General features: G+C 40.0%; 1 protein-coding gene across 3 annotated transcripts in view; it reads left to right on the top strand.

Annotated features, from left to right (window-relative positions):
- slc7a14a (solute carrier family 7 member 14a) overlaps nucleotides 1-12595 on the top strand; it is a 73804-nt gene that overhangs the window by 31838 nt on the left and 29371 nt on the right. Inside the window, exon 1 of one of the 3 annotated variants that reach the window (XM_042500688.2) lies at nucleotides 2159-3189. The exons of 1 other annotated variant lie outside the window; for it this stretch is intronic. The gene's annotated coding sequence lies outside the window, so the exon portion shown is untranslated. Of the gene's footprint in view, nucleotides 1-2158; nucleotides 3190-3274; nucleotides 3623-12595 lie in introns of those variants that run through there. One more of the 3 variants, XM_088087404.1, reaches the window with a different exon arrangement.

Raw genomic sequence — 12595 nt, 5'->3', positions numbered from 1 at the left:
ATTAGGTGACAGTAACAGTACATACTGTACTGTACATTGATGATGATGATGTTGATGCTGATGACGGCGATTGGGTGTCAGTAGCTTTATATATTGAAATTGTAGTATTATTTTTGATAACGATGTTGATATGAAAGTGACAGTAAGAGTACACATTGTACTTGTGATCTATATTGCAGCATCGGCCTTTACGGTGCAGGTCCTGATGCTGCATTTTTGTGACTGTCATGACCTGTTGAAGTAGATGTATACTTGGTTGGAACTGGTTTATGTTATTCGGAGATGTTATTTTTAAGTTCTGGTGGACACTTATTTATCAGCTCATGTGCAGCTTGAATGTACTCAGGTGCAAGTCACCCTGTGTACAGATTAATGTCAACTGTTGTGTGTTTCTGTGTCATATTGTTTGTGCTTTATGTGTTTTTATTATGTTTTTACACTTGCTGCAACACAAATTGTTCTATGGGAAAAAAAAAAAGTTGAGTTGAGCTGATCAAGAGAGTAATTCCACTACTCTCTCTTTTACTCAAACTCAGAACGAAATCCTATCAAACAGTAAAAGTAGGCACTGCTGTTGGAATATAAATCAAATTAAAAGCTTCAATGTTTGCGAGTTAAGTCAGTATTTTATGTTGTAGAACGAACCGAATAAGAGTTGTTGAAATGGCAACTAATTTCTGGGTTCAGTGACTCATTATTGGGGGTTTCAGTGTCTTCTGCTTTTCTGTGGTATAATGTGTGTTCCCTTTCATTTTGTAAGAGATGTTCTAGTGTTCTGTTTAGTTATGGATGGTGGGTGTTTCATCTTTTATTCTCTTTGTTTCTAAAGAGTAAAAAAGATGGCTGCCACAAGCAACAGTGTTACTGCTATGGACAAATAAAAGACGAGGCTGGATTTGATAAAACGCCCTTGACTTGTCTACCAGAGGGTGCTTTGTAGCCAAGACATGTTCCGTTATTGCCTATATGCAAGTTTAAAGGCATAGTCTGTCAGAGTCAATAAACAAACACATACTGTAACGCCCTGCACTGAAACACGCAGAGGAAAATGTGTTGTTTTAGTGCTCTAACACACACACACACACACACACACATGATAAACTGTACACACAATGCAGCTGTCATAAATACTATCTATGGCAAATAACATGGCCATCTGCTGAATATTTGATCAGACACCAGCACAGGCTTAATAATTTAGTAGCAGGCCTTTGCATGGCTCTTTCTGCCTCTTTTTTTGGAAGTGAATGCTGGATGTTGGGGATGCAATTCCCATAATGATATTTAACACCACTGCTGCTCCAAGACCCCCTCAAGGCATCACATCCATGGAAAATGTCACATGCTCAGAAAAGGCCCAATAGCTATTTGAATCTGACATCATTATGTTTGACAGACATGCCCTGTGTGACCTAAACCACCCACTTTGCAGTGGTGAGCGTGATTAGCTGCTGCTATATGCGGCTATTTTACAACCTATTGATCTCCTGCATGCCTGTAAAGCAATTAGTCAACCAAACAAGTTACATGTTCAGGTGGGAGAATAACAGTCCAAGTGCAACAGTGAAAGAGCAAAGTGTGGTTCACCACACACCTTACGGTGACTAATGACAAAGAAAGATCTTATTTTTGTGTTTTTGCAACAAACCGATAAGTCACCCCTGTTTATTTTCTCTCATGTACAAACGCTGCAAAATCCTTTTTAGAAATCTTTATTTGTAATACCTGATATTTATTTGGCACAATCATCTCTTTACAGTTTTTTGACTGAATTACACTGATTTAAAGAAAAAAAGCCCTGATGTGAAATCAATTGTAGTTTCTGCAGATTGCGGATATGTAACATCGGCATGTCAGCATATCGATTGAAACTTTACCTTTCAACATTTCTGTGTTTAACATGTGGCTGGGTTAAGACACAAAAACAACTTAATAATGAAAAGCAAAAGGACCATACTTTGGCTTTAAATACCCAGTTTGGAAGACACAATACTGGCAGGAAAAGCAGCAATATTTTTAAAAAATCAACCTCTTTTCGTGCCACTGCTCCAGCAGGAAAAGCGGTAATGTCTCAAGAAAAAAAAAACACCAAAAAAAACACATTTTTATGTCACTATCCTGGCAGGACAACTAGTGATGTCATCAAAAATGCTTTTTGTGCCACTATCCTGGCAGCAAAACCAGCGAAATCTCGATCAACAATAACCATGTTTTGTACCATCATCCTGGCAGGAAAACAAGTGATGTCATATGAAAAACGGCCACCATCCTGGCAGGACAACCAGTGATTTCTTTGCAAAAAAAAAAATCCAACCTTTTTCATGCTGTCAGGAAAACCAGCAATATATCTCAGTAAAAAAACACATTTTTTTGTGTCACTATTCTGGCAAGAAAACCAGCAAAATCAAAAAAACAAAACAAAAAAACAACCATGTTTCATACCACCATTCATAAATAAGAAATGGGTCTCACATTTGGGGACCCAAAAGCTTGCTCACTAAATCATAGCTAACATTGCTGTTGGCAAGAATCTCGCCTATAGGTGTCGGCTCATACCAGCTCACTTTAGAAAGGTATCATGATTATGAAACATGCAAGAGTAATGTTTTTATTACATTCGTTTGTATTAATGTACAATGCCAACATTTTTCTGTGAATACTGGGCTTATAAAATATGTGCTCTGATAAATATAAAACACCTTTTAACTCTTATTCAATTTAATTTTAGATGACAACAAATAAGAGAGATAAAGCAATAGCTTAAATAAAATAAAATCAGTAGAAGTCAAATTTACATAAAATACAAAATAAGTGCAATGTAACATTATATTGACAGAATTAGGCAGTCACATTGTAGTGATAATCCTGGAGTCATAGTGGAAACTGAATCACGGGGGTGGGCCGCCGGAACGACGACGTCCGGTCAGCTCGGTGTCTCCTGGCCGGTCGAGGGCGATCAGGAAACAAACCGGATGAATAATACACCGTGTCGGCGGTCACATGTCGTGCAGCGGGCTCCTGAATGATTTAAAGCTTTTTACATCATCAGCCTCACCCTCCCTCTCCTCCCTCCCTCCCTCCTCGCGCTGTCTCCCGCTGATGCACCGCGCTGCCCGGAGATGCTGCTGCTGATGCTGGTGACCGACTGCAGCATCCGACATGGGCATCCTTTAATCCGGCCGTGCCACAGTGAGTGTTTTTCCTCCACTTTTCTCTCTTCCTCTCATCCCCTCATTATCTCCAACTCAGCCCTCTCCCCTCAGTGACTCCCCCCTCACTCCTCCTCCTCCTCCCTGTTTTGTGTTGTCTTCCTTTGTGCATTTTTTTTCATGAGCGATGGCGCATAACACGGCGGAAACCGCGCGTCCTCGTAGATGGAGGTGATGTTCGGTGGACGGAAATGTCGGGTCCCTTCCTGTATGCGCAGCTCACCTTAACAGCTGCGCGTCTTTGCGTGAGAAAGAGAAAGGAGGAGAGAGTTTAGGGCGGGTGTCGCTTCTCCCACCGGACTAGAGCTGCAGCAGGCTCCGTTTGGAGCGTCGAGAAGAGTACAGGAAGAGACAGAGGGGCGGCTGGGACTCGTCTCAAAGAGGGTGGGACGTTCAATTAAGTGTTTTTGCAGGTGAGATCATGTGTAGTCATTGCTTGCATGGACAGTGTTTAGGTGTGTCAGAGGGAGAAAGATGGTGAAATTTAATGTCTTTATGCTCAGAGAAGAACAGGTAAAAGGAGATGTGCCATGCTGACCAGAGTTTATTTTGTTGTTTATCCTCAAAATACTCTGAAGGTATTTGGTATAAAAAATGATGATGATAGGCTTATAAGCTTTTTGCAAAGGCTGAATCTGTATGTAATCATGGCACACGTTTCTTTATCTATATCCATATACACAAACACTGAGGCAACACACTGCTGCTGGGTGTGTTTGTGTGTGTGTGAGGACAAGAGCACTCAGACACTGAAAGCCTCAAGCTGTGGAACTGGGCTAATCCCTAATGACATGGCCAGCTCTCTCTCTCTCTCTCTCTCTCTCTCTCTCTCTCTCTCTCTCTCTCTCTCTCTCTCTCTCTCTCTTTCTATCTGCCATAAGGCCTTGTTTCTCTCTTTTTCTCCCTTTTCCTTAATTCTTTTTTTCCTCTCATCCCTCACACTCAGTTGTGATGACGTGCTGTCCGTGGTGCTGAAAACAGTCATCAGCAGATCGCTCGCTAATACGCTCATGCTTTATGGCCCTGTCAGCGCTCAACAGGTGCCCATTACTTACCCATAAGAGACAGCAGTGCAGGAAGAAAGGAAGTTGGTTTCAGTTTTAATTCAGTGGCTTTAGATGGAGGATGTGTTTGCATGTTGGAGCGGTGGGGTTTTGTCTGAAAATGGCATAGTCATGACAGAGAAACGGATTCAATTATCGTCAGCATAGCACACACAAGGATAGCACTGACAAGAGGTTAAATTTGTAGATATAGTAGAAATCAGTATAATGCACAGGGAAACTAAGCAGTCTCTCTAGGATTTCACTGGCTTTTTGGGGGGATTGTTGTGGCCTAAAATGCCTGATTCTACAGCATGTTTTCCAAAAACCTGCAGTCTTTCAATGATTATATTTATTATTATTATTATTATTATTATTATTATTATTATTATTATTTTATAACGAAACAGTTGCAATTTTTTTGTGTATTTTTTTTTTTTTAAAGGTAACTTGTTCCAGGACTCAGTTTGTGATTTATACTACACTAATGTTACCATTAACCATGCATATTTAACTAAGCTTGATTCTTTTAGCACATTGATGTGGATGCAATAGTATCTGTCATAGTGATTTGTCTTGCCTGTTGTCAACGTGTTTCAGCCATTCTCTGGTTGTGTTCTGAGTTGAAAAGTGTTTTTCAAATCAGTGACTTTCATATATTTGCCACCACAGACTTGCTTGTGGTGTAAACAATTTACCTCAGCTTTCCTGCAGATCATCTGCTTTATACAGTCTGTAGCAGTCTGCTTTGTTGGTAAACGTGAGAAATTTGTGTTGCACGTCTTCACAACCAGAAACATGGTGGTGAGTTTGGTAATGCTGTACGGGGAAATGATATGATTGGTGAAACTCACTGGAAACTATGATGATTGGTTAGATTTTCAGAAGAGTTGTGGTGATTAAAAATGGTTGGCATGGAATGTAAGGGCATTGGCTGAATTTGCATTAGTTGTTGCAATCACAGCATGCAGCGTCCTGGAGGGGCTGACAGAGGCAAACACGGGTCTAGCCAGAACAATGGTGCCAAACAGGAAGAAGAAAAACATGCTGATGATAAGAGGCTGAAAACAACAACAATAAGAAGGAGAAACAGAAGATTACATAACTGACAAATTTAGCTACTGCAGTTTGTTTTCCTGCATCTTTCCCTCTCTCTCTTGTTCACACACACACGCACACCCTCAAGACTTTCAGGTCTCACATCAGAGGACTGGGAGTCACATTAAGGGTCACACCACCGGAGCAGCTTGAGGTGAAATGACTTGTTCTTGGCTCAAGGGCACCTCAGCACTGACAGTGGGCACAAATAGCCTGACTTCCTTTTCACCTTAACGTTAAATTAACTGTTTTTGTTGTTTACGTTTGCTGATTATTTTCACTTTGAGGGGGTGTTATTTTAGTGACTCAGTGTCTGTTTGTTTCTGAATTACCAACAAACAACATAATCTTTTCATAATTTTTTATCTTTTAGAAATTCCTGCCTTTGTGGGTTAGAGATAGTAGAGAGATGACGGGAAGTAAGGGAGACCCAGGGGATGATTAGTATCTTAAAGATGTGTATGAGATAATCAGTATCAGTACAGAGTATTAATGCAGGAGAACATAGTGGAGCAATTATGTCCTGAACATAAAATGAAGTCACACTACCTGTTTGTGTGTGGTAATCTGCAATTTTATGCATGTATGTTAGTGCATGTGTGAAGCCCACTGGCTAACTCATCACGGCCACTTTGCACTGTGCTCAAATCACAGCATCGGGACAGCGTCATTGCAGAAATGTAGTGGCCATCTTCCAGTTCCCTCCATTGTGAGCACTGTCGTTGTTTAGTGCTGTTTTTGGATTTAGCACCATTAGCTGCTAGCCACCGGTTCAGCCATCTCCATGTTGAGAACCGTGTCAGGAAAACTCATGCACTCTGAATTTTTCATGGAGTCCCTGTAACCTCTAAGGCCTCTGCAACTGAAAAATAAAGTCTTGATTATTTAGGCTTTTTCCCAACACATATATAAACTAAAAATGTTCCTTCAAAGTGATGTAGTCGATGCAACTTTATCTAACTGCTGAACAGTAGCCACTTTGGCTACAACTAGCAACTAGCAATTACGGAGTAATGGCAAATGGTAAAATTTAGCATTACAATAGCGCAAGTAGAGACACGTTACAAAGTAGACAACTGACTTTCTGTTATTCAGCAATCTAAACATCTAAAAAATTGCTAACTGGTAAGGCTGTAGAAGCAAAACCTATGAGGGTAACAAGGGCGCATTTTTATGCTCATTAATGCAGTTTTTAATTTGTAAGAGAAATTAACAGGCTATTTTGTATTTCAGAAGTCACATAGTCTCGCTTTAAACCTGCAATAGTTTTTGGGGGTTTTGGGCCACATGGGGGCAGCAAAAACAAGTTGTAAAAATACAGCATTGACATATGAAGTTCTTAACTTTATATGGAGAACTTTTCAGCAAAAAGTTGCGTATGTACACGTCTAGCAGTAAGGCAGCAACATAAGCATTCTATTGCAGGCATGCTTGTGTCACTATCTTTTAGCTCTTTTTTTGGTCGCTACCAGCTCCTGAGGGAAATATCTGCCTATTTAGCAGCTAATTGCTCCACTATGCTCACCAGCTAGTTGCTAACTATGTATGTCTGTTGTTTGGTGCTGAGCAGGTGGTGGTGCAAATAGGGTTTTTAGAGCTTATTCATTAAAAACAGCTGCCTGGTGAAGCATGAAAATGATGCTTTGAGAGCAGTGACAGTGAAACGAAACAGTGGACTGGACAGCTAAACAAATGAGCTGAAACTATAAAGCTCTGTTAAGCCAAGATGATGATTGAGATTCATTAGTTTGAGGAGCCCCTTTGATACATTGTGATTATAAAAATATCAGTTAAAGCTCAGAAGTCAAAACATTGAAGAGAAAATGTCACTGCAGTCTATGAAATGCTACTGATCTTTATTAGTGATAATGGATGCTGAGTGAACGTTTGTGTGTGTGTGTGTGTGTGTGTGTGTGTGTTTGTGATAGAAAAAGACTGACATTAGAGAATGGATTTTTCTTTGGGAGACAGTAATGTTGTCATGTCTGTTTGAAAGAATCATGCATGAAAGATTTCTTTATAAATACTTTACATTTAGAAATTTCATTAGTGCCCTCTTACTGTCAAATACAGGTGTGACTCATGCAGCAGAAAAACAAACACACACATACACACAACAACCATAAGACTTTATAGTTATGAATGGCTGACCAGCCCCCTCCATCCTCTTCTCCATCAGATCCAGCTCAGCACTGACGTCAGTGAACCTGCCTGCGCATAAAGGCTAATATAATCAGGACCTCACACACACAGACACACGTTGCATCCTTTTCTTTGTCTCTGTCATGAGCACACACACACAGACACACACACACACGCACGCACACACCTCTGATTATTGGCTCAACAGGCAGTAAAGGGAGTGGAAAGAGGAGAGACAAAGCACAGAGAAAGACAGAGACTGGATGGCCGGTGTGTGTATGTGTGTGTGTGTGTGTGTGTGTGTGTGTGTGTGTGTGTGGGAGGTGGGCGGCCTTGATCATTATCATTACAATGTAATCCGATCGCTGTTATAAATTTGTGACTGCGATTTCTTCCCTTCAGGTTTATCAGGAGTTTATCTCTTTTCTGCCCTTTTACTCCATCTCTTGTCATTTGCAGCACTTTCTAGGCAAGATGCACCAACCTTCACTTTATTATTTTATTGATAGTCAAGGACTGCCAGAGCTGAAAGCTGCCACGTTTAAGCTGCCGTGTCTAAGCCGCAAAAAGAAACTCGCTAAAGAGTAGATTATTATTATGGATAATACCTGGAATTTATTTATTCTCATGTCTTTAAACAGAGGAAGGTCCACACACCTCAGCTCCCTTTAGTTTTTTAATTGAGATACTCACAAAACCAGTGATGTTTTGAACTACATGCCCTTCCTTTGTTCAACGATTGGACTTAAATGTGGTTCCAGCACCTTCTTCAACGTTTTTATGGATGTGCACATTTTTAACTTCTTGCCTTTGAAAAAAGAGCAAATTGGCTTGATTTCTTTCAAAAATATGAGAAGAAAATGAGCAATGAAAGAAGTAATGATCCAGAAGTTGGCAATTAGTAAGAAGTGTAATACAATTACCTGAAATTAGTTTAAAATAAATAAATTAATAAAGCAAGTTAAAGAAAGTACAAAAAAGAAAAAAGAAAGCAACAATGAAATCCTCTGAAAAAACTGGTGAAAAATTATGATAATTCTCTGACATAATTTTAAATATGTAATAATACTGATTATAAGTATATAATTTTCCATAGCTTTTTTCTTTTTTCCCCCAAGACATTTTCCCCCAGCTTTTAAAAGATAATGTTCTAAATTTACTAATTCATGTGAAACATTTCTTATTGCTTTTTTCCCCATGAAAAGCGATGTTGCTCCAGGTTTCAAAGGTTAAACTGTTTTTATGAAAAGTCTGTGGCAGTTTGCCGCAGACTTTAAAGGTCATAGGCCTTTTAAAGCCCATTAAACTGCAGATAGAGACTTCAGTTGCATTGACAAACAGTCAATCATTTAGCAGATGCAGAAAGTAGTCCCAGTCTGTGAAACTGATTGAGAGGAAATCACTGCATGTCTCTGAGGCTTTGTCCCAATTATCCCCCGTAATAGGGCTCCTTCCTTCCACTCGTTTTAGTGGTCCCCTCAGTGTAGAGTGGCTTTTAGTGAAGACAGCTACAAGAGGTCGTGGAAAACTAACCCCATATTTGCCTCTTAACCTCCTTTAGAACTAATAAAACTCTCCAGACATATATTCAGCATGATTTATTACTTTGGTCAAGGCACCAGTAAGCTGTGTGTGTGCAAGCTGAAATAAGTCTTACAGGAGGCAACAAACCTTCAGTAAAACAGGCATTAGGAACTGCAGAAAACACAAATGGTCATCAGTGTGACATTAGACGATAGAATTACACCAGTATTATCCTTAATTGTAATGTGATCATTAGTCAAAGCTCATAAACTAGTATGACACGTTCTGGGACAAAATGCATTTGTTTGGAATCTGTTTAGGCTTCACTTTTATTATTTTTTTTAAAACCAGTGGACTACTTTGAAGAACTGTATTAGTTTCTTCAAAAAGTGGTAAGAAAACACGACGACTAAACTGTAGCCTGCGCGTGTAATCGACAGTAGTTCTTTGAAGTTCTCCTTTTTCACAAAATCGTGCTTGTGGGATGACATCTTTATTCTCTGACACAAAATGTACATTTGGATCCCCGTTTTTTTTTTTAAAGTTATTAGAGTGGAACTAGATAATTATATAACTCCAATTTTACCCCCACTAGCTTTTCCAAGTGATTTTATTGGTAGTTGCACTGTTGCAAAGACAGCTGGATCACTTTCTGTTTTCCCCAGAGCCGAGTAACTATTGCAGTTTCCACATTTACTTTAGTTGTTGAGCTGTCATTTTCACTGCTGGGGATAGTAGCTGCATTTACATTGATACAATTTGGTACCTTGGTATAGCTACGGATAGCTGTCATGGAAAACAAAAGTGCTGCCCTCTTCCTGTTTTGGTTGCACATAGGGCTTTTGTGAATATTCGTTTTTGGGCACTGAAGCTTAAGTGAGAAATATCGACGATTAATCAAGGCATTGAGCGTAGGTCACACATCAACCATGATTTACAAAAAAGAATACATTGTAAGGGGGCTGTTACAGCTTTCAGGTGATTCTCCAAGCTTATTGTAGATTTGTGTTTCCTTTGGTGTATCTGGCGTTTGACTTTTAAGGATCATCTTCATGAATTTTGAAAGATGCTTGACGTTTTCGACATCTTACTAGTATATATGTAAGTGTGGTCAAACTGCCCTGATTTCAGAAGTGCTGGACTGCTGGTGACTGACATTGGATGAGAGCAAGCTGGAATCACAAAACGCTCTCTGAGTTTAAAAGTCCTTGTCTGAGAATAACTACAAATAATTAATGTTGATATGCAATGAATAATGTTGTGTAGCTATTGCAATGGCGCTTCCTCTGTGCTGTAAATCAAACTTTCAGCTTCCAGGCAGATTGAAATCAGTGGCAGACAGAATTTAAAAGTTCTAGCAAGGCTTATAGGAAACCTAAATGCTGATGGTGTCATTATTCTATTGCCATTTCATTGTGCAGTCAACATTAACTTCATGATGATAAGTTAAAGCAAAACACTTGCGACTTTAAAACATGAAAGAAAAATATTCTGATATCAACACAGGCAGTAAGTGTACTGCATACGCTTTAATTAAAAGATATCAGTCTGTCAGTCACACCAAACATTATTGAATAACAGACCACAATAAATGTTTCCATTGGTAATTTGCATTAATAACTGATTAATCCAATTAAAAACAATGAGAAATGCTCACCAAATGGCCATGTGGTACCTCACCATTACCTTTGGCCCCCTTGAAGAGGCTCTTGGCCTTCACTGTGGTGCCCCCAGTGTTCATCTCAGGGGTAAAAGTTGCTGTTGGACTGAAAAACTTGTTGGTGGACAAACACAGAAGTTCAGGAAATGTATCAGTTTGGTTGCCATGGTGAAGCACTCCGAGGCCGGCCTCCGAAAAGAGGCCAGCGAGCCAAGAAAAAAGCCGACAGCAGAAAGTGAAGGGGAGGAAATACACTTGAGAACGTAGAGAGGGTTACAGGTGAAGGTGGAATCGATGAAATAAAAAGGACCATCAATTGTCAGCAGACTGTTTGAACACAGTGAGCAATGCACACAACAGGGACTACACTCATTTGCTGGCAAGCAGTATGAGTCAACAAACTAGAGACGGGGAAAGCAGAGAGGAAGTGGAGGGCTTAGAGAGACTGACAGCAAAGAGGAAGATACTGTATGCGGCTCTAATGGTGTATGGCGGATGCATTTTTCTTGAGTCACTGTAAACCCAAGATAAATGGATAGGGATTATTGTATCATCAAAGACAAGGAAATATGTTTTTGTGCAGCGATGTTATGTGGGAAGCTTTCTTAGATACTACAGGATGACATTGCTTGCAGACTGGACGGGGATTAGCAAATTGGATCAATAGAAACAATACTGTGGAAGGAGAATGTCTTTTATCAACCGCTGCCAATATGTCCTTTCTCCATTATCTCAGAGTGTGGCCAATATCTCATGCTATTGGAGCTCCACGTGGAAGAATTAATCAGCAGGACCAGTTTTTATGGCCACGTTTTAAACCTTCTCTTGCCTGGAGTTGAGGTTCGTACTCATGAAGTTAGTCTGGGTTAAGTCTCTCTGAGTGTGAAATGGCCCTGTTGTTTTTCAGAGCTTAAGGCCACACAGACAGAGATGTCATCGATATGGCTGGTTAGCCGGGAAGCCAGAGGGAGTGACACTGTTGCTTTTATTTATCTTGCAGTCTGGAGCCAGACCCACTGTGCTTTAAGCTTCAGGCTCCCACTGTGCTGCATTAGTGCAAGATAGATGGGGATGAAGCAGGCCAAATTGTGAGTGAGCCAGGCTGGCTGACAGGTCAGTCATGCAGAGCAATTTGTCCGCAGCCTGGCACCAGTGACGACACTTTGCACCTCGTACACTTTTGACAGGTAGGGATGAAAACTACAGTTTCTTTTCTCAGTCTACCCTCTCTTATCACGAAGCTACAGATCTAGAGTGCAGCATGTTTGACTTAAATGGTCGAAATTCAAAGAAAATCAGAGTAATTAGCAAGCCAGAAAATGAGCCAAACATGTAATGAGTAAACTGGTCAGACAGCCAATTGAGAAGCATAGGGACATCCCTGTTTGTGTTTCTGTTTGCCAATTATCAGTTCCAGTAAAGTCAACCAACACTAAATGGTTAGGGATGACAGTATGTTGGAAAGTGGTCACTCATTAATTTGTTTATACCAAATACAGACTTTGTAGGACTGGTGTTTTTCTACTGGCACGTTGGTTATTTGCACTGCATTGGGGCTGTTTTAATGTTATTCATGGTCTGAGGTCACTGAACGGTCAGCTAGGATTTTCTCAGTTTTGTCTCATGTTCCATTTAATTAAGAAAACCAGTAGATTCAAAGTCCAGCAGGCAGGCAAAACTGAGAATTACAGATTTATTTGAGTATTTAATCCAGAAACAGCAAGGCAGGTTATTCTTATACAGGATTTACAATCATGTCCAGATGGTTTACTCCTATTAACACAATTTTACAGGATATAACACAGTCAAAAGCTGGTTTTGATTTAAATTTGCAGACCCTATTATTACACAGCCTCACAGCACTATCTCCGCTCATAATTTTAACAAAGGATATTCAGTAAGAGCACCTGTAGTCTACC

The sequence above is a fragment of the Plectropomus leopardus genome, chromosome 14 (assembly GCF_026936395.1).
Source record: "Plectropomus leopardus strain MGB_pleo_1.0 chromosome 14, ASM2693639v1, whole genome shotgun sequence".
NCBI lineage: Eukaryota > Metazoa > Chordata > Actinopteri > Perciformes > Serranidae > Plectropomus > Plectropomus leopardus.
This window is presented reverse-complemented; position numbering and strand designations above follow the sequence as displayed.